This window comes from Suricata suricatta, chromosome 10, assembly GCF_006229205.1.
Source record: "Suricata suricatta isolate VVHF042 chromosome 10, meerkat_22Aug2017_6uvM2_HiC, whole genome shotgun sequence".
NCBI classification, from domain to species: Eukaryota; Metazoa; Chordata; class Mammalia; order Carnivora; family Herpestidae; genus Suricata; species Suricata suricatta.
Window position 1 is genome coordinate 13,828,962 of NC_043709.1, and position 26,942 is coordinate 13,855,903.

The following is a 26,942-nucleotide window of genomic DNA, read 5'->3' on the forward strand; positions in this document are numbered from 1 at the left end:
GGGGCTCGAACTCACAAACCGTGAGAGAATGACCTGATCCAAACCAAGAGAGAGACAATTAACCCCCCGAGCCATCCAGGCACTCCCTGACTTTTTGATTTCTAATAAAAATGTTCTGGAGGAAGGAATGTCACTGTCAAAATACCCGTTTTTCCCTTGAGCCCTTTCCCAGTGCTGCTCCATCTGTATTTTCTTAGAACGGGAAACCTCTTCTCCCCACCCCACCTTGCCAGCTTCCTACCCCCTCAATGGGTTCCCGCCCTCACATTGGAAATCATTCTCAAGAATCGAGCTGGGCTCAGTTTGTGGGGCTCAGAGGTACAGAACCTCAGTGATTCCAGAGACCCAAACCGAGTTCTCTCCTCGGCTTCTCGGCTTCCACACGGTGAGGCCCCCAGGCAGCTTCCCCAAGAAGGAAGGAGGGAGGAGGCCAGGGGTGGAGTTAGGCTAGTCCTGAGGGGATTTCTTCACTTCCTGGCAGGCTCCCAGACACAAACGTGTTTGTTTAGGTAAGAAAAGAATGTCATTGATTGCTCCGTGGTGGTGGTGAGAGGAAAAAAAAATAATCTGCCCAGCAGTTCGCTGGACTTCCTGTGCATGTGTCTGTCTGTCTGTTTGCAGGCCTGGCAAACTCCCTGCTTGTTTGGGCCAGGAAGGATTCATCTGGGAGCATTAAATGGAGCCAGAGCCGCTGAAAAGGCACCCACCCCCCTCCCCTGAGTACCTGACACTCACCTGGAGAACAGGTGCCTCCTGGCACCCAGGAGAGGGATCTTGATTCTTAGTTATAGCTTCTGGGAGTGGAAGAGGGCACTCTCTTTTCCTCCTCCATGCTCTCCGCCTCCTTCCCTCCACTGTCAGCATCTGGCTTCACATGACCATCTCTTTAGGTCTCTTATCTCTGCAATAAACTGTGGGTTCCCCGGAGGGTAGGAATTCAGTTGAATTCCCTCCATATCCCGGTCTGGGCACTAGGTAGGTTCTGGCACACAGTGGGTACTCCATATATGTTTGAGGAACTGACCTTGGTTCACTACCTCCCTCCTTTTGTTTCCTCAATCACATTCTCGCCATTAATGCTGTGCACAATCCTGTGAGGTAAATAATGTTATCCCCATTTTACAAATGAGAAGGCTAAGCTCAAAGTCAACTTCTCCCAGCTACTAAACTATTGGAACTTTGAAACATCGGGATGTGGACATGAGTCCTTCTGATTTCTTCAGCTAGAGCTCTCCCCCTCAGGCCCTCCTCTGGTCTCCAGTTCCCCCCCCTTTTTTTTAATGTTTATTTATCTGAGAGGGGGAGAGGGTCAGAGAGAGAGGGAGACACAGAATCCGAAGCAGGCTCCAGGCTCTGAGCTGTCAGCACAGAGCCCGACGTGGGGCTCCAACCCACAAACTGTGAGATCATGAGCCGAAGTCAGATGTTTAACTAACTGAGCCACCCAGGCGCCCCTCCAGTTGTCTCCCTTTATGAGCCTGCCCTGACTACCCACACATACGTCTCTAATTCCCCTCCTAAGTTTTCTTACACACCTTGATTGTTGATTTCAAAGACACTCTGGACCTCCAATCTCCAGGAGATTAGGTGGCAGGAAGGAAGTGTGAGCATAAACTTCATGCAGCTAACTCAAAGATTTCCCTGTTCCTTCTTTTCAAGCATACCTTTTAAAATGTAAATTGCATGCATATTTGATCATGCTCATGATGGATCTGCATAGTAATGCAAGTACAATTTTTAAATACATAAACACAAATAACGTCATATATTGAGATGCATCTGCAAATTGTTTTCATTGGACATCTGATCAAAACAGCTTGGGATGGGACACCGACCATGGTTCCAGGCACCTCACAGCTTTGTGCCTCAGATTACTGTTCTGGAAGATGGAGGAAATCCTTAACCAGAAGCTCAGTGAGAAGCTTTCCGGAAGAAATGCACTGCAAGTAGGGGTTCCCATCTTGGGAAGCCAAGGAGGAGCAGCCTGCACCCGTTGAATCCAGCACTGCTTAATTTGGGAAACCAGAAAAGGGTTTCTCAAACAGTGAGGTCCCCCCCCTCCCCCGCCCCTGCCAACCTCCGTCAGAGGGCATTTACTTGGCTCTTTTTCTAACCACTTTATGGAGCTACAATTCACATACCATACAAGTCATCCATTTAATGTGTGCCTTCCGGTGATTTTTAGGACATTCGCAGATTTGTACGACCATCACCACCTTCACTTTAGAACATTTTCCTCACCCTGAAAACAAACCTCATAGCCATTAAACTCTCTGCCCCTCACCTGCTCTTTCTCCCCCCCAAAATAAACAAACTTAAAATACAGTAAAATAACATTCAGAATCACAAGTCGGAAGGACGCTCGCCCCGCCTGCCGTTCTGTAATTGAATCACCACTCACCGACGTTTGTGCACAACTTATTTATGCTTTTCTTATATATGAGGATGCCACGAAGCCAGCTGGTCTGAGCGACTGGCATGATTGCCCCCGTATTGCTGTAAAGAGACAGATGAGCCAGTGCCCAGGCGCACCCCAGCCGTCAGCCGCCGGGCAAACGAGCGCTTCCTGACTGAAGTCCGGCGCTTACCCGTAATACCGCTTCTGACTCTGTTTTCTGAACCAGGGATGAACTTGTGCTCTGACTGGTATGAGTATATTTATGGAGACTGTGACGGGCTAAGGTCTGGGTTCCTACCTGCTCAACCCCTTCCCTATCCCAACAGTGGCCCCTGCAGCCTCTCAGGGAACCCCTAGTGCTCTGTGGAACACAGCTTGAAAACCACAGCTCTAGGAATTCTAAATCCTCCTTCAAGGAGGTTTTAATCTAAATGAGATAACCATTTTGTTAACTTACTAGACATTTTTAAATAACCGCCTTGTGCCAGGCATTGTATGTAGTAGATTCCGGGCACATAAAAAAAATGTTCCCAAGGGGTTTGCAGTCTAGCAGAGGGTCAAGTAACAACATAAGTGGTAAATTTGTGATACCAAAAGTTCATACCTGGGAGTCTGGGCAGAGGAGGCAGCTAATGTGGCCTGGGGATGAGAGGGAAGGCTTCCTGGAGGAGGTGAGGTGTGTGAACTGAGACTGGAAGATAGAATGGTCCTTCACCACACAGAAGAGTGCTCTGATTTCCTGAATGTCCTTATTTCAAATACAGTAAAACCTTGGTTTGCGAGCATAATTCATTCTGGAAATATGCTTGTAATACAAAGCACTTGTATACCAAAGCAAATTTCCCCGTAAGAAATAATGGAAACTCAGGTGATTCATTCTACAACCCGAAAATATTCATATAAAAATGATTACAATACTATAATGTAATATAATAAAGAAAATACAAACAATTCAGAAAAAGAAACAAATTAACCTGCACTTAGCCTTTGAAAATCTTCATGGCTGGTGTGAAGGAGACGTGGGAGAGGAGGGCTATTGTGTAGGACGACTCTCACTATCACTAATGGGATCACTGCTGTCTAGTGGCCTGATGGAATCTCTTTCTGCTTGAGTGCCACTGTATACGCTCACACAGATGCTGACTACAGTATAGTATTAATAAACTCTTGTCATACTGTATCTAATGTAACTGGTAATAAAGCAGCAGAGGAAAGGGGCTATGTCTGCAGGCAGCCTGACCTAGAATGAACCAAAGCACTCCTAAGCTTACTCTTGAATGGAAAAGCAAAGGACTGTCCATAGGTGCTTTGAAGTGACAAAATATTCACTAGTGCCAGTTGTGGGCACCTTCCAGTGTTCTGAAAAATCACTGATTTCTGCCAAGCACCATGGCCTGAGTACCAGCATCCAAGCATGGGAGACAATCACCCACAATCCCACAGAAAGAGAGAGAAAGAGAGAGAACCATTGGCTTAGTTGTGATCATGTGACATTCAGTGTCACATACTATTCGTATTGCAAGATTATCTCTCATTCATCAAATTACAATGTATTAGAAATGTTTGCTTATTTTGCAGAATCACAGAACAAGTTACTCACAATCCAAGCTTTTACCATATTTGGCTTCATTGTCTACAGATATGCCCTGATTTGGGTTGAGAAAATGAAGTCAGTGGGAGTGAAGCAGTATCAGCAATGATTAAATATCTCCCTCTATCAGAGTCACTTGGAATTCTGATCCATTTATTTCAGCCAATATCTATGGATCCCACAAATGTATGCCAAATACAGTACCAGATTCTGAGATGAAGAAAAAGAAGATGGAAGATAAAAAATAGATAGGTAGATAGAAGATGGATGGATGGATGGATGGATGATTGATAAATTTGCGGCACAGAGTTGAGAACATGTGATTGCTCCTGATCAGTATCATCTCTGCCCAAGGTGTCAGATAGAGGTAGACAGAGGATTCAACAGCATCACAGGAGAGCCATGGAACCCAGCATGGGGAAACCATGGAGGGCTTCCTGGGGAGGAGGCAATGCCTGGGGGCAGTCCTGAAAGATGAGTAAAAGTTAGATGAGGGAAAGGGAAAAAAGAGAACAGATGAGCAAAGCAAAAGGCATGAAATCCCTTGGGGTAAAGAGGGAACCGCCATCACTTCTGTTGTTGGAGGCTGCCTGCTGAAGTTACAAAGGCAGTGAAGCGGTCTGATTTGTATTTCAGAGCCTAGCTAAAAATCCCTGTCAGGGGTGTCTGTCACCACTGTGAACAGAGATCTGTGGCATTTTTACTCAATTCCATAGCGTGTAGCAGATGGTGAGAATCATGAATTTATTTGGATAGTCACGCTCCTTTTGAGTTGGGCTGTATAGCGTAGTGATTTAGAACATAGATTCTGGCGCAAGACTGGCCACCCAGGTTTGAATCCTGGCTCAGCTCTATTTATCAGCTTTGTGACCTCAGGCAAGTTACTTAACCTCTCTGGGTTCTGATTTCCTTATCTGTGAAACAGGGATAATATTGATCCCTACTTGATAAAGTGATTGTCAGAATTTAATAAGTAATTACCTATCCTGTTCAGAACAGCACCTTCTAAGCATCAGTAAATGTTAGCAAGTATTACTTCCATTCTTGTCTCCTGCAACTTTCTTCCAAGATTGCTCTGCCTCAAGTGGCAACGCCTTGCCCGCTCTCTAAAGAAGCTAAGTCATTCTTGAAGCCAGGCCTTCGGCATTATCAGCTCCCTCCCATGACGCCCTTTCCTCTCCTTCTGTCACTGGTGTCCAGACCTGCTGTCCTCAGAATCCCACCCAGGGCCCAGTCACCAGGATCCTCCTGCTTTTCTTAATGCCTAAGCACTTGGGACCAACCCTGCTTTGGGGGACACTTTATCCAATACTGCCTTGACAGAGAGGTCAAGGCCTTGGAGGACAGTGAAAATGGCCTCGGTTTCAGAAACTGTAGGATAAAAGCCAAGGGGCTCTGCCACTTACTAACTGTCTGAGCCAAAACAGGGGTAATAAAATCCTGCAGCTTGATGGAGTCGATAGGTGTGTGAAATCAGAAAATGAATATGAAAGTATGCCTGGCTGGTTGAGTCGGTAAAGCATGCAACTCCTGATCTCAGGGTTGTAAGTTCAAGCCCCACATTGGGTGTAAAGATTACTTTTAAAAAATAATAAGGGGCGGCTCAGTTGGTTGAGCATCCAACTTTGGCTCAGGACATGATCTCACGGTTCGTGGGTTCGAGCCCCAAGTCGGGCTCTGTGCTGACAGCTCAGAGCCTGGAGCCTGCTTCAGATTCTATGTCTTTCTCTCTCTCTGACCCTCCCCTGCTCATGCTGTCTCTCTCTCTCTCTCTCTCAAATAATAATAAAATGTTTTAAAAATTAAAAAAATAAAAACAAAAAAATAAAATCTTTAAAAGAGAGAGAGAAAATGAATATGAAGTGTTTTGTATACATAATAGCCAATACATTAGATAGTGCCCTGGGCCTGATGCTGAAGGCTTCACATGCTATCATATCAGTTAAGCCTCACAGCAGCCTTATGTGCCATGACTGCTCCCATTTCACAGATAAAGAAATGGAGGTACAGAGCAGAAGAAGTAATTGGCCTCTCTGTGGGGGAAGTGAGATAGAACCACAGGGTAATAGCTTCACAGCCAGCCCCCTTGACCGCTGTATAAACTGTCAAGTGCTGGCCAGAGGACGGGCTTTATATTATTATCCATAACTACTCAGTGAACTAATGGAAGTCAGTGCCAAAGTCATCCATGGCAGTCCCTTATTCTTGCAAATCCTGTGTGCGTTACATAAATAGAAAATGAGATTAAGAAAACACAGTGAAGCAGTGATTGCCCCGGCCTCTTGGTTTATTTCTCTATCAGTAATATAATCAACCCTTGAGCCAAACTGAGACATAAATAGGAAGAAGGTTAAGAAGGATTTTTTTTTTTGTTTTTTGTTTTTTGGGTTTTTTTTTTTTTTTTTGCCAGACAGCTATTGAACGGCTTGAGAAGGCTTCTGCCCCAGCACTGAGCTTCCCGCCCCGAACCCCTAAGTACCAGACCACAGATTCACAGCCATAAAATCTCAGCACAGGAAGGAACTTTGCAGATCATCTGGCTCTTCCCTGATCACAGATAAAAAAGCTAAGGCCTCAAAGGGAAGGTATCTTGCCCAAGGTCACGGTGCTGTTTCCTACTAATTTAGGACTTACCAAATATTGCACACACATAAATATAGTTGCATTTACAGATGAGACCCTGAGACTCTGACAGAGGAAGTAATGTGCCCAAGGTCACATAGCTGCAAAATGTCAGATCTGGGATTCCAAATGCCCCAGCAAGTGCTCCAAGCACCATAACACACTCCTCAGAGCAGAATCCCACGTCCAAGTTGCATTTCAAGTCTCTTAACACCAAGCTGCCGCCTCCAGTGTCCTGAGAGATCCGCCACTCCCTGTTCCTCCCACATCCCCCGCGTCCCAGAAGCCAGTGCTGGAATGCCCACAGCCGCACGATGGGCCTCGTGATATGGGAGCACTCCCACTTACATACCCCGATGCTCCCCACATTGTGCAATGATCCCAACCATCCAAGTGATGCTGTAATACCTTTATCTGCCCAGGGCAGCCCTTGTCTGCCAACCCACAACGTCTCTCTGGCGCCTGGTGAACCAACAGAAGGGGCAACATGATCCTGACCCTTTGCTATCTGACTTGTTTTTGTAAGAAATAAAACAAGAGCCAAAAGCAAATGCCTGACTTCCTAGACTGTTCATTCCCTGCCTTTGGTGGCATAAAAAGGGCTCTGACTTGGGCACAGCAAGCTTTAGAGTGGAGATGCTGGAGTCTAATTACTCTGGGCTCAAATATTACATCACTTTTTGTTGCTGTGTGACCTCAGGCAAGTCACAGACCCTTTCTGGGCCTCAGTGTCTTCATTAAACAAAAATCTTAAGAGTGCCCACCTTGTAGGGTGGCAGGAAGATTAAATGACATTATGAATAAAAAGCACGTTGATGCCTAGCAGAGAGTAGCTGTTCAAGAAGTATAATTACTACTGAATCTTAGGAAAGACACTGTACCTATGATTGCCCATCTTTGAAAGCCTGGGATTATGTCAGATGGTATCCAATGGTCCTTCCTGCTCTAAGGATCTATGACTACTTGACTCCAGGTGGATTTCAATTCTCTTCTCCTTTCTTCTGGAAGAACGTTGGGATCCCCAGTCTTAAGCCTGAAGCAAGCTATGCATAAGATGTACTCAATGACTGAAGGGCTCAGAAAGTTAGGGATTTCAAAATAGATGCACAAAGATCATCTGGCCTTTAAGGGCATCTGAAAATTCCTCTCCAGCTAGGGTTAGAGTTAGGAGTAGGATTGGTGTTCCTTTTGAATTCAAGGCCAAGTTCTGCCTTGAGAGTCTCAGCAGTAGGATATGCTAGACAGACTGGAGTTTTAGGTAAAACATACCTGTATCTGGCTTGAGACAGAAAGGTAGGGGATATGCCAGCAGCCCAGGAAGGAGCCGGGACAAAGGGGTCTGATCTTTATCCTGGCAGCAGTAAAAACCTGTTGAAGGGTTTTAAGCAAGAAAGGGGGTTCTAAGAGAGAACTTCCTGGAGTGATAGAAATGCCCCATATCTGGATCAAGTGGTGGTAACCCAGCTGTACACATATGTGAACTTTAGGAAGATGCACTTTTCAGATACAGTGCTTTTACTGAATATAAACTGTACATCAACTTTTTTAGAAAGAAAGGGTGCCCAGCTAGTAAGAGGAAGAACCGAGACTCCACAAAGGGCCAGGATCAAGGTGAGGCAAGTGAAGTAGGGTCACAACAATACAAGGTCAGATTCTGCCTTAATTTAAAATGTCAGTATTTTGTTCATCAAGGATTGACTGGCATTGATTTTTATTTTTAAAAGTATTACACTAGATTTTTATTTTGATTACTGAGTTTGGGGCACCGCTTATGTTTTGCGTCTGAAGCAAGTGCCTCACTCTCCTTACCCTAGTCCAGGCCCTGATGGTCCAGCCCTGGCCCTCTCAAGGGTGCACGCTCTTAGCCACCCCACAGGTGGCCTCTCTTGCCTGGTCAGCCTCACTATCGTGGTTGGAGGAGCTTTGAAAAGAACATGCCAAGAGATACTTAATTGAGGAGCTGGTCAAGAAGGAAGATTGCAACAGAGCAAATATACAGAAAATATTTAGAAAGTGTCTAAATAAACCTGTGGATGACAGAAAAGAAAGTGAGAGGCGGGGAGCTGTTTAGAGCCAGGCAGAGATGGGAAGGTTAGCTGCTCAGGGAAGAAACGAGCTTCCACTGGCTGGTATCCACCCCGACCCCCACAGCATGCTCAAGAAAACCCGAGCTGGGGTGCCTGGGGGGCTCAGTCAGTTAAGCGTCTGACTCTTGGTTTTGACTTGGGTCATGATCTCATGGTTTGTGAGTTCAAGCCCCGCAACAGACTCTGTGCTAATAGTGCAGAACCTGCTTGGGATTTTCTCTCCTTCTCTCTCTCTGCCCCTCCTATGTGCACTCCCCCACTCCATAAATAAACTTTTTAAAAGAGAAAAAAGATAGGAACGGAAGGGAGGGAAGGAAGCAAGCAAGCAAGCAAGCAAGCAAGCAAGCTAGAGCTGGCTATCCCGGGGATCTGATCCAGAGAGTCTGACTTTTCAACCTCTTTCCTAGTTAATGTTCATAAATGACAACCACTCAACACAAACATTTTGAGGATGATTTTTGTGTATGTTAAACAGGATAGCAAATGCTTCTTTGCATTACATGGTGCTTTAGAGTGTATAGATGCTTCGACACGTGTTGCCCAGATGTTGGTGGGGCCTCTCTCCTTGCCTCTCTGAGATCGAGACATAATTTTCTTGAACCTTCATCTGCTTCACAATCTTCAGGAGATTTATGCCCTGGAGGACCAGGGGTGCTGACACTGAGCCGGGGCCCTCACTGGAACCCTAAGCGATTCCGGAGTATTCTGGCCATCACCAAAGATTTGGGGGCCACACTGGAAAGTCTCGCACCTGGGGCCTTCATCTGCCATCTCCCAAGCTCCACACTCCCAGGCCTCCCAGATTTCCTGGAGAGTGCTAGACTCTCTAACAGGCAGAGCAATGCCTTGTCTGGGTCTAATTCCCTCCCTAGAGGGCCTCACAGCTCCCTTGCCCTCTCTCCTCAGGGAGAAAAGAGCCTCTTCCTCCAGAGAAAGGCCCCCACTTTTCCACTGCAATTAGTGAAATGGAGCACACACCAAAGTAAACATTCCCAGTGACAGCACAGGTTTTAGAAGGGAGAATCAAGCATCTATCAGCTGGTAGAGAAAGATTCGAGTGACTTTTCCTTTTCTTTCCCCCTTTTGTCTTCAGAGAAATTGTGAAGCTCACCCCTTAGGTCTTCTCTTCAATCTTCTTTTCTCCAGCCCCCTTTAGGCTACACTTGATCAGCACAATGAGAAATGTGCATGCCTCGGCTGGTCCAGCCCCAGATACCTCCTCCTCGAAAGGCCTCTCCCTGCCTATCTCCCCTCACTTTTCCTTGACATAAGGGTTCACTTTGTGAAAGAAGAATTCAAACTCGTAAACTAAATGAGGACACTAGGTGGAACATTCTAGAAACATAAACACTACAGAGAAATGGAGAAAGGCAAAAGGACTTTCTCTCTGCACCACAGAGCTTTTGGAAACTGTCTTGCCTGTTGGCTCTCTCCAGGGGGCTGAGGCCCAAGGCTGAGCGGGCAGCAGGGGCACTGGGGCAGGAGCTGCGGGTCTCCTGTAAAGATACAGAGGGTCCCTAGGCACCAGCAGGCGCCATCCCCTCAGAAAAATATTCCTCTATGTTTGTACAAGGAGGACCCAGGGAGTAAGAAGAGATGAGTGTGTGTGTGTCTGTGTGTGTGTGTGTGTCTGTGTGTGTGAGTCTTTCTGTGAGAATGGCTAGCTCACAGTTTCCACGTGTCTCTGCCTGTGTGTCTGGATGTCTTGGGTGTCTGGTGTGTGTCTCGGTGCATAGGGATCTCCACGTTTCTAGATAGACATGTGTAGGCCTTCATTCGCCATCTGCCTGTGTGACTGTCCCTCCGTTGTTAGGTTTGAGTGGTCTCTACGTGTGCAGAAGCCTCAGCTTCTGCGGTGTCTGTGTCTCTGTGTGCCTGAGGCAGATGTAGGCCAAGGGATGTGCATGTGTCAGGATGTGCAGATACGCACATGTGAACGGGGACAGGGGTGCATTAGGACTTGCAGAAGCCACAGCAACTGTACAGGCTGTCTTTGCAAAGAAAGCCATCTGTTTTCCTGGTTTTGTTTTTCTCCTCCCCGTGTACTCCAGACCCCACTTGAAAACAAAGGGAGCTTAAAAATGCAGCCCTTCCTGTGTTCCCAAATGTTCAGAATGCTGCGGTGAGCTCACACGGTGCCAGCTCGGATGCCCAGCCCTGCCGCTGCTGCAGGAACCCACCAGTCTGCTGGGCCACCACCGCCCACTTACATAACCCTCCTGGGAGGAGAGTGGGCAGGAGGGAGGGGGCCACAGCTCCCTGTACCCCAACTCCTGAGCCAGCACCAGGGCCCACGGAACTGACAACCCACGTAGGCATAAGTATCCCTGGGGTTTTCGTCCAAAGAGCGAGGCTCCCTGAGAGGGGTGGGAGGGGGGACACATGGAAATTATTACCAAGCAGGTGTCCAGGGACCCAATTTCCAGTTCACCAGGCCATTTCTAGGCCAAAATCAACATTTTCATAATGTGAACAGACGTTTTCCAGAAGACCTACTATGTGTCAGAAACTGTGAAAGAGAAGACTACTCAGCTTTGCACCTTCAGGATTTGGGTCCCCCAGTTCCCCCCTCCCCGGGGCCCCTCTGCGTCCTCCGATGTAAAGCGAGGAGGGGAGCAGGATACCTCTGAAGCCTCTTCTGGATGGGAAATGCCATGATCCTCAGAGGGGCAGCTCATGACTCCATGCTCCATGCTGCTTCTCTCTCATCGGTCCCTGGCCGGAGCAGCTCAGCAGTGCCCCCTTGCCTCCCATCTCTGCCCAGGTGCCTGTCCGCTTCCCACCCTTGCTCCCTCCCTCCCTTCTCTCTCCAAAACAAGCTGTCAGTCCTTCATGTGGAGGTATGAACTACTGGTGACGCCTCTCTCTCCCTTGCCTACGCTTTCATGGGGGCTCCCAGCCTTCCTCTAATCCCAGCTCCTGCCAGGGCAGTCCAGGCCCTCCCTGGCCTGGCTCTGGTCGTCTTTCTAGTCTTAGATCCCACGTCATCTCCCACCTGCCTCTGCGCCTCAGCCACACGCTGCTCCATGCACGCCCTCCCCCCTGCCCCCACCTCTTCTCAAGCGGGCCCCTTTGCCTGCCCCGAATACTCCTTCCTCCCCACCCCAACCAATTCCCATCTTTTGAGATTCTAGTGATCCTTTAAGGCCCATCTCAAACAGTTTGTCTTTATCAGGCGGTTCCTAATCCTTCTGTCCCTTCCCCAGCAGATGGGAGCTGTCCTTTTTGAAGCATTTTTGGCCTTCACTTTGGTCATTGGTGTCTCTGTCTGTTGCCCACAACGTGACCCAGATCCTTGAAACAAAAAGTCAGAACATGTGTCTCATGCTTGAATCCCCACACAGTACCTGTCACAGGTGTTGAGCAAATGTCTGCACAGTGCGGTAGCCTGGATGTGGCACTCAGCCACGGAACATCAGGAGCGGGGTATCCTGGGTGGAAAGAAGAGATTTGCTGGGAAAGGGGGTGGGCAGAGAGGAGGGATAGGAGCCTCAGAAATCGCAGCCCAGTAGTCAACCAGAGACTGTCTCTGTGCCAGGCCTGAGACCTTGAACATCTCCCACACCCGAAGGGTCTGAACTTAGACAGAAAGATCATGAATGATAAAGTGGCCTGTTTATTCCATCCAGATCACAACTTTTCCAAGGAACAAAAAGCAAGGGAGTGTCATGTGGCAAGGGGTGGTGGGCCAAGAGTGGTGGGCCAAGGGTGGCACCTTGAGCACCTCTGGGCCAGCAGATGATGGAAGCCAGCTGGAGAGATGGGAGTGCGTAGTGGCAAACAGAAACACATGTCCCATCTGAAAGGGGCTGGCCCTTCCTGCAGAAACATGGACACATAAGTGGCCAAATCCCTAACAATTATTCAAGAAAAGCCTTGTATCCAAGTTTTTCTATAAAATCTCCCACTTTGGCAACTTATTTAATTTTTAAAAACCAACAACACTGAGTGGGCCCAATGAAATAGATCTGCAGGCCACATTCAGCCCATGCATTACCAAATCGAGACCACTGCCGAGGTCGATGCCAAGTCACTGAGTAACGTGACTATGACTGACTCCCTGCCAAGGCGAAGTCTAACACCCACTCAAGCTAGAGAAAATGTCTACTGTTCTGCTCAACCAGCCATGGGTGCAGAAAGGGAGCCGATGAGGAGTAGAAGAATGCTTGGAATGTCTTCATTCTCTGTGAAGCCAAGATATTTGCTTGCTTTGGGTGTCACAACGATGATACCACCTCTTTTCCACTGGCATCAGTCTCTGATGGGCTCCTCTGAGCATTCAGGTTCGCTGTCCCTGCCCCAGAATTTTCTCCAACATGGCACCACCTTTCTTTTTGTTTGGGGGAACGTTGTGCTATAAATGGAATGTATAGACCACCTCAGTACCTGTGATCTCTCTCCCCAAGTTCAGGCGCTTTGGGTATAAATGTTACCTTGGGTATCATAACCTGAAGGACAGACAATCCTGTCTGAAGGTTTGGATAACCTGAGGGCTTGGATCAGTCACCAACTTCCTATGACTTGAACAAATGACTTCGCCTTTCTGAGCTGCAGATAGATGACTTCTGCACATATAGTGTGCTGGACCAGAGCACCTCTAAGGTGCCTCCCAGCCTCAGGCAAAGAAGTGTTCACCCTTGATTTCACAAGGACCAGGCAAGAGGGAATGCCTGTTTGTGGTGCCTAGGCCCTGCCCCAAACTCACATGGTCATATGTTCCTGCAGGAGTCTGGCCACGAAAAAACCAGCCAAAGTCCTTACATCCCTTTGCAAGTAGTAGTAGCCATACTCTGTGGCGTGGCACTGGCATCAGCCACCAGAGGGCTGCTCACCAGGGCCTGGAGGTGCTTGGTGGCAGGAATTTCGAGGAGTTGGCTCAGGGGAGAAGCCAAGGCAACTGGGGTGGCAGGGAGACACCCCATTAAATGGCTACCAATAGGAATGAAAGTTTTCCAATATTTTAACAATTGGCATAGCTGGACAGGTGCATATCCACTGATACATACTCTGCCCTCATCAGAATGCTGCCCTTCCTGTGTACAGCAAGGCAGACCCAGATGCCAGCAACAGATTGGAAAGTGAACCCTCCTTCCAGTCTCTGGGGACCTCACAGAACCCAGGCCTCCCTCATTCCAGGGCCCCCACCCCAGGCCTCCCTGGGCATTGGCAAAGAGCAGGCACCATTCCAAACCCTGACTTCATGCTGACCATCAAATCCCCAAGCCAGGGAGGGAGCAATGATGTCATTGTCCCTGTGTTTCAGAAAAGCAATAATCAGACTCAGAAGAGGATCAGCTTTCAAGGCAGAAGGCCAAACAGTTTATCTTGGCAAAGGCCTCCAAGGATTGCCTCATAGAAAGAAAGGGCTGGCATGCTCATGAGCATCATTTATTATGACCTGGGAATCTGCAGTGTCCTTGGAGTCAGGAAAACCTTGGGGACCCTTCTGAGATGGAGGATGTCGAATCTTAAACAAATGACTATTAGTGTCATCTCTTCCCGTCAGAACCCTCCCTTGGGGAGGGAGGGGGCACCTCAAAGCTCAAGGAGGAGCCTCTTTCCACAGAGTGGTGCCACCCCACCCTGGGCCAGAGTCCCCTCTTATTAGTACAAAGATGTCACTGGTTTTCTCAATTTGAGCAAGTTGTATGAAGGTAGAGACCTTGCTCACTACCACATGCTGGCATCTGGTATGGAGTTGAGAAATCAGTCCATATTGGCTGACTGAATGGTGAGGAGGAAAGAGCAATGAATTGGGAAGTAGTGTTCCTGGGTTCCAGGCATCTGGGGGCATATCGGGGTTCCCCAGATGGGCCTATGCAAGCAGCTTGGGGAAGGAGGGGTTTTGCTATCGATTGGTGCAGGTATGTGTTATATATTTTATAGGATCTATTCTTTGACAACCTTTGACTCCCTTTTCCTCCTGGATCATAAATCTTTGCACGTCTGCTAAAACCTTTAAGCTTATTCTTACAGCTATCTGGTCAACCTTCTGTGGTAAATACTGTGGAAAAGGCCCCACTTTGGGCAAGTATGTTCAGGAAGAACAAGTCTCCCCCACGATCAGTCTCAAATTATGCTGGTCTGCAGTCTGAGCTCAATCACTATGATGACCTTGAACATGACATTTCCTCTTTCTGGGCCTCAGTTTCCCCTTCTACAAAAAATACATATAAAGTAGAAGTGTTTTGCGTATTTAACTTACAGAGGGCAGTGCCTCGACCACCTTTTAGAAACAGAAACCCATGGAGCCTCTCCTTGAAAAATGCAGTTCTCACACCTAGAGAGGGACATTTTTGCACCACCTTTCAGGAGGTCCACAGCCCCTTTGCAGCTGGTGAAAGAGCCCAGGGTCAGAGCCTTTTGAACTTGCTGAGCAGTAAGTCCCTCCTGGCTCTGGAATGTTAACCGAAGTGTGGCTGTGAGAAAAGACATTCCAGCTGCCCTTCTCCCAGGTCACCTCAAGACCCCCTCTGAGCTGCCCCTCAGGAATGAAGAAGCTTGGGCTGGCTAGTGGCCCCCCAGACAACCCCAACTTCCTCCAGAAGCAAAAGGAAATCCAGGCAGCTCAACCTAAAAGGAATTTCCTCCCCTCTGCTTCTCCGTCCAGTGTGGGCTTTCAAGAGTTTGACAAAGATGGGGATGGAGGAGGGGGAAATGCTAAGATTTTTTTTTTTTTTTTACTGAGGTCCTGAGAAACAGGTGGAGATAGGCCACAAAGTAGAGAGGTCAGTCATGGGGACACAGGGCAGGGGACACTGATGAGAATGGGTGGGGCCTCAGCACATTCTCCAGGACAAATTGGACTTTTCCAGCCCACTGATTTCTGAAAGCTGTTTCTGAAGCTGGACTAATCCAGCCCAGCTGTGAGATGATAAGTAAACAGGGCCTTTGGTGGAGGTTCAGAACACCCCTTCTTGTACTGACAGAGTTTACTCCATCTTTTCTTCAGAGAAGGCAATGAGGTATCAAGGTCACTCAGGTAAGGTTGAATTTGGGTCCAGGACTCAACCCTATCTGTCATCACTCTCAAACCTGGCAGGTCTCATCTGGGCATCAGGATGGTCACACAGATCTGAGTCAAGATGCCTGCTCCCCTATCTGTTAGCTGGGTAAACTTAGGTGTTCTTCTTAATCTCTCTGAGCCTCAGTCTTCCCATCTGCAAAATTGCCATACTTTGTAGAGTTACAGTAATACCAACCTTGTAGAATTACAGGACAGAATAAATGAGGAAATAAAAGTGCTCACCCCAGAGTTGGTCCCCAGGAGATGCTGCAAGCCTCTCTTGACCACCCCCATAGCTCCTATATCCTTTTCTCTGGAGTAGAGATGAACATATTGAAGTTGGAGACCTTGAGTGAATTAGGAAAGAGGCACCCCCTATGCCAGGGTGACTTGGAATAGGTTGCATTCCTTCAACCTGAAAAACAGTCCCCATACATGGCTCAGCAAATGGAGCATGGGCTGGACTGAGTCCCCATTCCTGCCCCCCACCATCCCTCTCAGACCTCCACAGCTGTGTGCAGACAGCAACCACAAAACCCAGCTGCCCCACAGCACTTGGACTGAGATTTTTTTCTATTAGAACAGCAGGTCTTTAGCAAACTCACTGATCCCCTTTTAAAATGCCTGGCAAGGGTTAAAATTGGAGAAAGACATTTCACCTTGGTATGAATGAGCTCTTGGTTCCTTTCTGCCCTAAGAAGGAGGCAGAAAAAGACAAAGGTAGCCAGGACCCAGCCTTACGTGTCCCTCAAGACAGTGCTGCCCTGCCTCACTATCCTGAAAGGGGCAGCACCTGTCCTTAAACCCCACGGGCACACAAGGGAAAGCCTCCTGCTTCTCACATGCTACGTCCAAGCATACATGGCTCAGGACCCAGCATCACTTTTGTAGCCATGTCTTGTCCAAAAAAGTCACAAGGCCGTCCCAGATGCAAGGGTGGGGAAATAGACTCCATCCCTTGCTGGAAGGACTTGTAAAGTCACATTGTAAAGGACACGGATGCAGGAAGCCATTAATTGGGAAGGTCGTTGCAATCGATCTGCCATAGTTGGGACTGTGTCTGGTGCTGCTGGAGCCTGTATTTTCTAGATTTGGGATTTAAAAATTTGAGATTTAAAGGTTGATATTGTGACACAATAGTTTCAGAGGGAGCTGTCCAGGAGGCATGGTCATACATACGCCTCCATATCACCCAAACGCAGCCTGGCCCAGAGACCTCACCTAAACACATGTTCACTGATTATCTGGCCAATCCAAAACCTGATATTTTAGAAGAGGCATGGAACTTTTGGGGGTCAAAGGCTGGTATCTATTAGCAGGACTTGGACTTTATAGGACTTCAGATCTTGAAGCCATTTAGATTAATACCTTTTATTTTTATAAATGAATAAAGTTAAAAGGTAAAGTGACTTAGCCAAGATCCCATGGTCAGAGAAACTAGTGTTCCTCAAACCTTAACATGTACACACATCACCTGAGCATCTTGTTAAAAATGCAGATTCTGAGCAGTAGGTCTGGGATGGATCTGGGGTTCAGCATTTCTCACAAGGGCCCAGGTGACTTTGAGGCCGCTGGTGCCAGAACCCCACCTTGAGTATCAAAGCTCAACACATCACAGATTCAGAGAGAGGCCAGTGGCGGAGAGATATTAGACCCCTGCGTTTAGATCCTCTGTATTCTTTTGCATTCCTTCACTTAGACCCACTTTACCCATGAGTAAACTGGAGTTCAGAAAGGACATCCTGGCATTGGACCAACTCCCGGAGATTTCGCAGAAGAGGACCCATTGTCCTCTTGTAAGCAGCTGTCAGAGAGGTGAGCTCAAGGAGCTGCGGCCACTTTGAACTTCTAGTTCCTCGAGGTAGGGGTGAGCGTTCTTCCCGGCTGAGACCTCGGGCTGTGGGCCATCCTTTCACTTGTTGGGGACTCATGGTGCTGACCCCGGGATCTCCAAGTCCCAAGAGCTGAGACTGTCCTGTCTGGTTAGTGATTTAGGAGGTTGGCAGCCTCTGTTGTTCTATTATGTGGCCTGTGAACATTCCGTCCAACGGCCTTTTGGCACGCCACGCATTTTCTAAATGAAAGGAGGAAAAAATGAACATTGCCCTTGCTCATTTGCCTAATTTAAAAGCATCAAAAAGCTTTTTTTAGAAGGGGGAAAAACACCATCCATCTGAAGTGGAGGAAGCATCCCATCAAGGAGCCAAGAGAGAGATGGAGACATAAGTTTCAAGAGCTGACATATTAATGGGCAAACCCTGTGCTCGGCTTGTTTTTTCCCATCCCCTTTCAGCTTAGAAACCACAGCCTTTTTGGAAGCTCTTATGCTGGGAGGAAATTGCTTTTTCCTAAGGGGAGACATGAACCATCCTCACCCACCTCAGGCACCGGTGTCCTGCAGTTTCACATCAGTTCAGACCAACCCACAGACATTGACTGAGGGGTCCCTGTGTGTCAGGTGCTGGGCTGCTTGCTTGTTCATTCTGAAGAGAGTTAGTGACCAGAGACAGCCCCGTGCTGTACAGTCGTCCATTCTCTCAAAAGTTGGCGATTGCCAGGCATCGTGCCGGCTCTGGGATAAGGAGGAAGATGGGCTTGGTCTGGCTACACCTAGTCTAGCCAGGGAGACAGTAAGTAATTCTTACTGGCCAATTGCAATAAGTAATTACTTGTTGTGACAAGGAGCCACAATACAGCCTGATGCCGGGAAAACAAAGTTAAAAGAGGTCTTGCTCACATCCATCTCTCCTTTCTGTCCCATGGGCGCTGACTTAGCTTGGGTCCTTCCTGGTGGCACGGCCCAGGGACAGTGTGGAGGGGAAGCTGACCTGCTGTCTACAGGCCTTGGGCAAGGCCTCCACCTGCCCGATCTCTCCTCCCCCAAACCCACTCATTCCCCCTCCATCTTCCAGGCACCAGCTTTCCCAAATGCAAATCTAACGGCGTCATTCTCCTGTTACAAATGTCTTCCCGGGCTCCCGGTCATCGGCAGGATTAAGTCCAAACCTCTCAGAACAGTTTATGAGGCTTTAAACAATTTGGATCCAATCTACTTTTCAGCCCTTCCCTTCATTCATTCTCATGACAAGGGACATCCTAGGGCTCCCCAAGACCACTCAGAGTAAGGGGCGCTCTCTAAAATACGTTGTATTATAGAAATGTTCGAACATGCATAAAGTAGAGAAATATGGTGATGAACACCCATGTACCCATCCCCCCACTTTCGTCCACACCCAATCTTGACACCTCTACACCCCACCCGACACTGGGTTCTTTAAATTTATTGTCGAGCAAGCTAACATACCGTGTATACAGTGTGCTCTTGATCTGGGGGTAGATTCCCGTGATTCATCACTCACATACAACATCCAGTGATCACCCCAGCAAGTGTCCTCCTTAATGCCCAGGACCCTCACATTGGATTATTTTCAAGCAAATCCAAGATACAGTGTCCTTTTATCTGAAAATACTTCAGTGTGTATTTCTGAAAGATGAAGATAGTCCATTTTTTTTTTTTTTGAGATACCAGTTTTTTTTCTTAATTCCAGAGCAGGGTAACCAAATTTGTGGTGTAGTTTTAATGTATGCATTTTTTTTAAAAAAACATCGTTTGGGGGCACCTGGGTGGTGCAGTCGGTTAAGCATCCAACTTAGGCTCAGGTCATGATCTCATAGTTAACGAGTTCCAGCCTCATGTTGGGCTCTGTGCTGACAGCGCAGAGCCTGGAGTCGGCTTCAGATTCTGTGTCTCCCTCTCTCTCTCTGCCCTCCCCCTCACTCTTACTCTGTCTCTATCTCTCAAAAATAAATAAAACATTAACAATTTTTTAAAAATAAAGAAACATGGTTTTTAACATACATGCTTGCACACACACACACACACACACACCTGCACAGTGACTATGTGTATATCCCCATTTGGAGAAACCACTAAAGAGCTCACATTTGAGGTCCACCTTAAATGTGAAGCCCTGGCCAGCCCTGCTATGCCTTTTTCCTTGTGAACACGTCTGTCTGGAAAGCCGTTTCCTCCACCTGGAGAACTCCTGCTTGACTGGCAAAGCCCAGTGCAAATGTCCTCTTGTCCGTGAGACTTCTTCCAACAATCCCTCTCCCTCACAGATGACACTCTTCCTTCCTTCTATAGCATTTTCTTCATCATTTTCTTGAATGTTTACATGTTGAGTTGAAATCTCTCATTTATAGATCCATGTGAGACCCCTAGGGCCTGGGTTCTCTCCGTGTCCCTGGAACTGATGGGAGAGGCAGTGTGGTTGCACATCATGGACTCTGGCCTCAGCCAGATGTTTCCTGCAGTCTTGGTTTTTCTCGGTGGCAAATCAGAGATATTAGTCACACTATGACAGGGCTCTCATAAGGATTAAATGCGATACGTCTGTTCAGCTGCTGTGGAGTGTGCCTCGTGTAGACATGGAATAATTGGCCTCTATCACTGGTAGTCAGCACGACTCCTTCCTTAAAGAGGGTCCTACACCCAGAGACTTGTCTCGCCCTTTGGCACAAGGCTCCAGTGTCTGCTTGGGTCCTGATGGTGTTCCCCTCCCGGAGAGAGAGTGGAAATCTCCCCACTGGTCCTGAGCTACAGGCCCTGCGGTGAACAGCTCCTGCAGTGCTGCCCTGGGCTCCTGCTCGCCCTCACGTCCTGTCTCTCCACGCAGGAGAGTAAGTCTTGGGGACCTGCCCCTTCCCCCAGGGTCCCCTCTGCCTCCCAGCTGGGTGCAAACCAGTGCTCCCTTCTCCCGCTCACCCAGGACTCTCATCATCCAGCATTCCCTGGAAAACTCGGGTCCAGGGAATTGCCTTGCGGGCCAGCCGTGACCCTGGATGGGTCTCATGGCTTTGCCTCCACTGCTTCCGCTTGCACACCGTCAACAGAGAAACTTACGGAGACTTCCAGGCCCCATTGAACTCCCCCAAAGTCGATAAGATGCTGTCCCAGTCCTGCCCAGGCACCCACCCCTCCTCCCGGCACCCCTGAGAGGCGTGTAAAGGAGGGTAAGGACAGCCCTGGACTGGCCCTCCCTTCCCAAATCTCCACTCCTGCAGGCAAGTGGACGTGAGCGTTGGCCCTACGTCTTCCCTGAACACTGGGTTGACATTATCCGGGTTTAAGACTGCCTAATGGCCAGGCTTGGGGACCAAGATCATTCCTTCATCCGAGCGAGCGGCCCCTCCCAGCACACTCCTCACACAGAGCAGCATTTCCACCTGGTGGCTGCTCTCACTCCCTCTGGGGCAGGCGGAGCTGGGTGGAACCCCGGCCCTGTGGCAGGGCTGTGACTGCCCTGTGGCCTGCCCTGGCCTCCATCACCCCCTTCCCTGCCCGGCTGCACGTCTTGTTTGGCTCCTGTAGGAAATGCACATCGGCACGGAGCGTCTGTCTCCGTCGGGCCCTCGATAAAAAGCAGGCACAGTTTTAAAGCTTCCCTTCATTCTTCCTCATGGAACAGTTATTTTTTTTTTCAACGTTTGCCTGAAACTTACAGAATGAAAGACTCCTTGGAGGCAAGGAGCTGGTGTTCCATAGAAGACATTTCTTTTTTAAGTGAAGAAGACAAGGCTGGGGCAGAAACACCTCAGAATTGGCCAAAGGACTCTCCCCAGAGTTTAAGACTTGGTTGTGTAGCGTTGGGCCAGCACCCTCTCTCTACGTGGCAGCTGCCTTATTTATAAAGCACCTTTTACATCCCATTAATAACCACGGAGACAGAGCAAAGTGGGGATTGAAGGGTGTTGGTTGGAGACGTGACTCTGGGCAGGGGCTCTGCCGCTCTGACCTATTTCCTCACACAATGAAGGAGCTCTGCTGAGCTGAATTGGCCCCTTCTCACGTCTGACCCCCTTGGGCAGGACGAGGTCCCTGTCAGACCAGGCAGGAGATGCTGGTATAGCGTGATGAAGAAGAGTGGGCGTCTTGGTGGCTGGGGTGACCCTCAAGGGCTACCAGATCCCTCCACTGTGTCCAGACAGAGCTCCTGACTGTAGGCCAGGAAAGAGCTAGCCTGACCCTTGTCCATCTCTCTATTCAGGCTCAGTGTCATCACCTCAGGACATCCTTCCCCATGGCCAACACACATCCATTGACTGTCGAGTTTGGGCTATATGGATAACTCTTGCCAGCCTTTCCCTTGGAAACCTAGATTCCTCTTGGCAGATGTCACCTTGGAAAGCCTGGAGCAGTGACAGAGGGAGACACAACAGCACTTGCAGAATAGCACAAGGTTAACAAGAACATGGACAGCCACCATGGTGCTGGCCCCTCCCCGCATGCACAGCTAAGTGCTTTACTTATTATCAACTCACTTTAAGCCCTGAGACAATCTATGTGGAAAATAATCTTTTTAGCTGGATATATCAGTGCAGAAACTGAGGCACAGAAAAGTAAAGCATCTTGCCAAAGGACACACAGCTCGATGGTAGTAGAGCCTAGTGCTCAGCCCAGGCGACGGTACTAATGCAGCCTCCACCACAGATGGAAGGAACTGGGGTGGGGATGCTCATGAAAGGGTGGGTGCCCTGGCCGGGCCTGAACAAGGACAGGGAGACCAAGAGAATACTGGGCACCTGGAATGACAGGAAGTTCAATACCAGGGAGAGAGCACCTCTGCAAGTGTCTCAGTCAGTACAGATGCTGATGGTGGTGGGGTGTAGGGATAGCCCCCACCACAGCTCTCAGCCCTGTGTCTACATCCATGCGGTGAATTCTATCAACAGGTGCCGGACACCTGCTGTGTGCAGGGCCCGCGATGACTACTGGCCTTGCCTCATGGAGCCCAACAAATAAACGTGAAAATAAACATATAAGGGCAATCACAGTTTTAGCTTTTTGGTAGGCTTATAAAATCCACACGTCAAGGCTTCCTCTCTGAATGGCTTCAAAGTTAGTCATGAGCATTTGGAAAATGAAGGTCATTTTCAGAAGGGAAGCCATGATGGTCTGGGAAGGAGGAGGGGGAACCAGCATTAATCTCTCTCTTATTCTGCTGATGGATATCCAATACCAGCATTTCCTGAAACATTTTTCTTTGGCTCCCAAATATTCCTCTATCGAGTCTCACATTGGGCTCAGTATGGAGCATGGAACCTGCTTCAAATTCTTTCTCCCTCTCTCTCCCTCTCCCCCACTTGTTCTCTCTCTCTCTCAAAAAAAAAATACAATAATAAATAAAAATCCAGCACTGACACCTAATGGATGAACTTGAAAACCATGATGCTAAGGGAAAGAAGCCAGTCACAAGAGGTCACATACTGAATGATTCCATTCATATGACATTTCCAGGACATGCAAATCTATAGAAACCCAGAGCAGAGCATTGGCTGCCAGGGGCTAAAGGGAGGGGGGCCTGGGAAGTGACAGTTAAGGGGCATGGGTTTCTTTTTGGGTGACGAGAATGTTTTGGAATTAGATAATAGGGATAATAGTTGCACAGCTCTGTGAATATCCTACACTGCATCGTATATTATAAAAAGGTGATTTTTGTGGTCTGTAAATTGTACTCAATAAATCTGTTATTAAGAAAACAAAGCAAAACAAACAAACAAAAAAAAAAGCCAGGCACTATCATTACATCTATGATGGGTCAGATCTCACAGTTTGTTTGTTTGTTTGTTTGTTTGTTTTTGAGAGAGAACAAGAGGGGAAGGGGCATAGGGACAGAGGGAGACACAGAATCCAAAATAGGCTCCAGGCTGTGAGCTGTCAGTCCAGAGCCTAACACGGGGCTCAAACCCATGAATCATGAGATCATGACCTGAGCCAAAGTTGGAGGCTTAACCGACTGAGCCACCCAGGCACCCCCAGATCTCACTGTATTAAATGGAAGGCTATTCAAGATTTATTGGATAAAAACCAGGCAGCATGCAATTATCAGAGGTTGAATTTATTTCTGCACAAGAAAATCAGTACATAGAATCATTCTGTATATAAGGAATATCAGAGTGATCCATTAATCAATTTCATGATAATTTGTAATTTCAAGGCAAATTATTATAAATCGTACAGAAATGAAAACTTAAAAAAAACACTGCTTATAATTGCATCCAGTGGTAATTATGGGTTGTTTTTTTTTTCAGTTGATTTTAAGTGAGTGCTAGTTCAAATGATCCCTGGGTAATTTCTGGCTAGGGTCCAGCTATAGGTAGCATGTATTTGATGTACAAACTCAAACCTTCAGAGTTATTTCACTGCTGGTGTGCCTCTTCCCAGTTACGGAAAAAGCAGCCAAGACCCCAGGGGCTAGGAATCTTTCTCAAGGGTGGGCCTGTAGGAAGTGACGCCAACAGTATTTAAACTCTAGTCAGGGTGCAAAGCCTGCGTTGGCTCTTCTTCCTCATGCTCTGTGAGGGATCCCCCAAACACAGCTTCCCTGAACCGGAGAAAAGGGTACCTCCTTTTGCTTATAGCCCCGAGTAAGCACTGCTGGTTCTGGGTAACACCGACAGGTGTGTTTTTAACCGAACTTCAGGTTTGTCTTTAACCTTAAGACATGACATTGTGAGCATAAACTGAAACACAGAAATGCAGGTACTAGAGTCGTGCGATTATGATATTTAGCTATTTTTCTGAAGTGACTAAGAAGAAAAACAATATTCAGGATTGTCAGCCTTGTAACGGGAGCTCTCCCCGCCTAGCAGTGGGACCTGGAACAGCCTCGAGTAGAAGAAGATTACACGGAAAAGCCAGGGGGCGGAACTGTCGTGGCAGCGTGCGTCCTCGGGGTTCAGAGCGGTCTTCGGCACTTTGAGCCGTTCAGACGACCCCAGATCTCACCGGGGACACCGGGCACGCCGTGTGAGCAGCGCCCGATCCGCTGGGAGACAGGCTGGCGGCCGGAGCTGTTCTGTGCCGTAAACATCACAGGGGCGAGAACGAGGAAAGCATGTCCGCGGACAAATATTGCCATCCTATCGCTTTGTTTATTTTTGACTATTCCGTTTCTCAGGGAAACAGGAAATGTAAGAGAAAGGAATGTTTGTATTTTGGTAGGGCAGGTTTAGTTAAATTCTTCTAAATATGCCACCAGTATTTTTCCAGGACACACTGAACGTAGGAGGACACGGAGCAGAGGGTTCAGAGGTGGGATTCCAAGGGCAGAGAGCATTAAGCTGGGCGGTGAGGCCACAGACCTCACTCGGCAGACATTTCCGGGGCCCCTCCTGTGTCAGACCTGGGTCTAGGGCAGTCGTGAGAATGGAGAAGGCGGGCGGGACACCTGGGTGGGTGGCGGGACCACTGACGGGGGCCGGGTGAAGAGAGGCGTTTGGAGGGAAGTTTATGAGGTTGCTTGGAAATGTTGAGTTGGAGGTGCCCTCCCAGGGCTGGGTTCAGGAAGCAAGTTTATAGAGGCCTGAGAGTTCAATGATAAGCAACAACAGACAGCCCCGCAGCTCCTTCTGGAGCTTACGAATCTGTCCAACAGTTACACAGATGAATTAAAAATGGCAGAAGTGCTAAGAAGGAGAAAGAGGGGAGCAGGCCACGACTGAGGTGGGGAGGTGGGAGCAACTTTCTGGAGAAGTGTCATTAGAACTGAGATCTGAAGCATGGCTCAGAGGAGCAGGGACAGTGTTCCAGGCAATGAGAACAGCATGTGCAAAGGCCCTGTGGCTGGAAGGAGCAAAGCTAGTATCAGGGTCAGAAAGAAATCCAGGAAGGTTGGGACAGAGAGGCTGATGGGGGAACATGGGAGAGAAGGAGATGGGGGAGAAGGCAGCGACCACGTCACACAGAGTCCTGTAAGCTGTTCTCTCAACTTGTTTCGGTCATCTAGGTGGTAATTATGGGTTAGTGACAACATTTCAGAATCAGAAAGGACTATCAAAGTTTATCTTTTCCATCCTCCTCCCTCCACAGGAGTGTCTCAGTGTGCAGTGCTTAAATTCCAAGAAGATTCCGTCAGATACTATACACCAAGGTTAAGGTTTATCAAGCAGCTGTTGGGATATTGCTGTTCTCTCATTTGAATGAATCTTTTTTTTATGCCCAAAACAAACCCCATTTCTGGGCTGCCTCATTTCTGTCAAAGCCTTCGTCATGCTCCTTGCTCCCAACCTGGGCATCAGACTTCCTTTCCCTCTTTTCTCCCCTTCCTGTTTCCGAGGACTGACTGAGTCATATCCATCAGCCTTTGATGTCCCCCTGCCCGAGTCCCCAGGATCCCAGATGTGAAGGGCATAGGAGCTCATGTGATTTGCTGTCCTACCACGTTCCAGCTTGGACATCTCCTAATTCAGTGTAAGCCTCTTCACCGGCAGCGATGACTTAGTGACTGACATCTATTGTAATGTCGGTCCCTCAAGGATCTTCCTGTTTGGTGGATGAGCAAACTGAGTCACAGAGTGGTCAGTACTTGCCCAAAGGCTCACGACCATAGGTGTTGGAGCTAGATGTGAACTCAGGGTCCTTCTGGTGCAAACCTCATGCTATCCCTGCTGTGCTCTGTACCACTTGGTACTGCTTGTTGGCCTCTACTGACCCACCCAAGCAAATCAAGTGAGCGGATACAGTTCTGGGCACATGGGAAGCAAGCACTCGATGGTGCGTAGAATGATTACCGAGAAGCAGTGACATGTGGATGCAGGGCGGTGGGTTCTGACCAAATCCTGGCTCACCTGCTTTCTTGCTGAGCGATCCCAGGCAAGAAACTTCACTTCTGTTGGCCTTCATGTCCTCATATGTAAGATGGGGATTAAAATAGGGGCCATCTCATAGAAGTGTCAAGAGATTTAAATGAGGTGATGTACGTAAAGTGCTTAGCACCATCCCTGCCAAATGCTAAGTGCTGCAAAAATGGGAGCTGTTGTTACTGTAGCCTCCAGAAGAGTCTTCCTAAACCTGTTTTGTGTATGTCTACCCTCTGCACGCAAACCCTCAATGGCTGCCCAGTGCCTGCAGAATACATCCCAACCTCCTACCTCTGGTGTGAGGACCCCCCCAAGTTTGCACTCCCTATCTTTCCACCCTCTTTCCCACTGCTTCCCCAGCAAGGCTCTGCTCAAACCAACTTTATCAACAACGTGTCCCCCAAATCTTTCTGACTCTGCCCATCTGCACAGACATCTCTCCCTGTCATGGGTGGCTTTGTCTGACACCCATCCGACAATATAGTGCATACCCAGCATCTACTATATGCCAGTCCTTGTGTGCAGCCTGGAGATACGGTGGTAAACGAAACAAGCTAAGCGTCTTCTTTTGTCAGACCACCTACAGGAGAGTGG

The 26,942-nt window shown here is 48.3% G+C and overlaps 1 protein-coding gene across 1 annotated transcript in view; it reads left to right on the forward strand.

Annotated features, from left to right (window-relative positions):
* Window positions 1-26,942, forward strand: part of SYN3 (synapsin III) — a 459,446-nt gene that overhangs the window by 351,655 nt on the left and 80,849 nt on the right. The gene's annotated exons all lie outside the window — the stretch shown is intronic.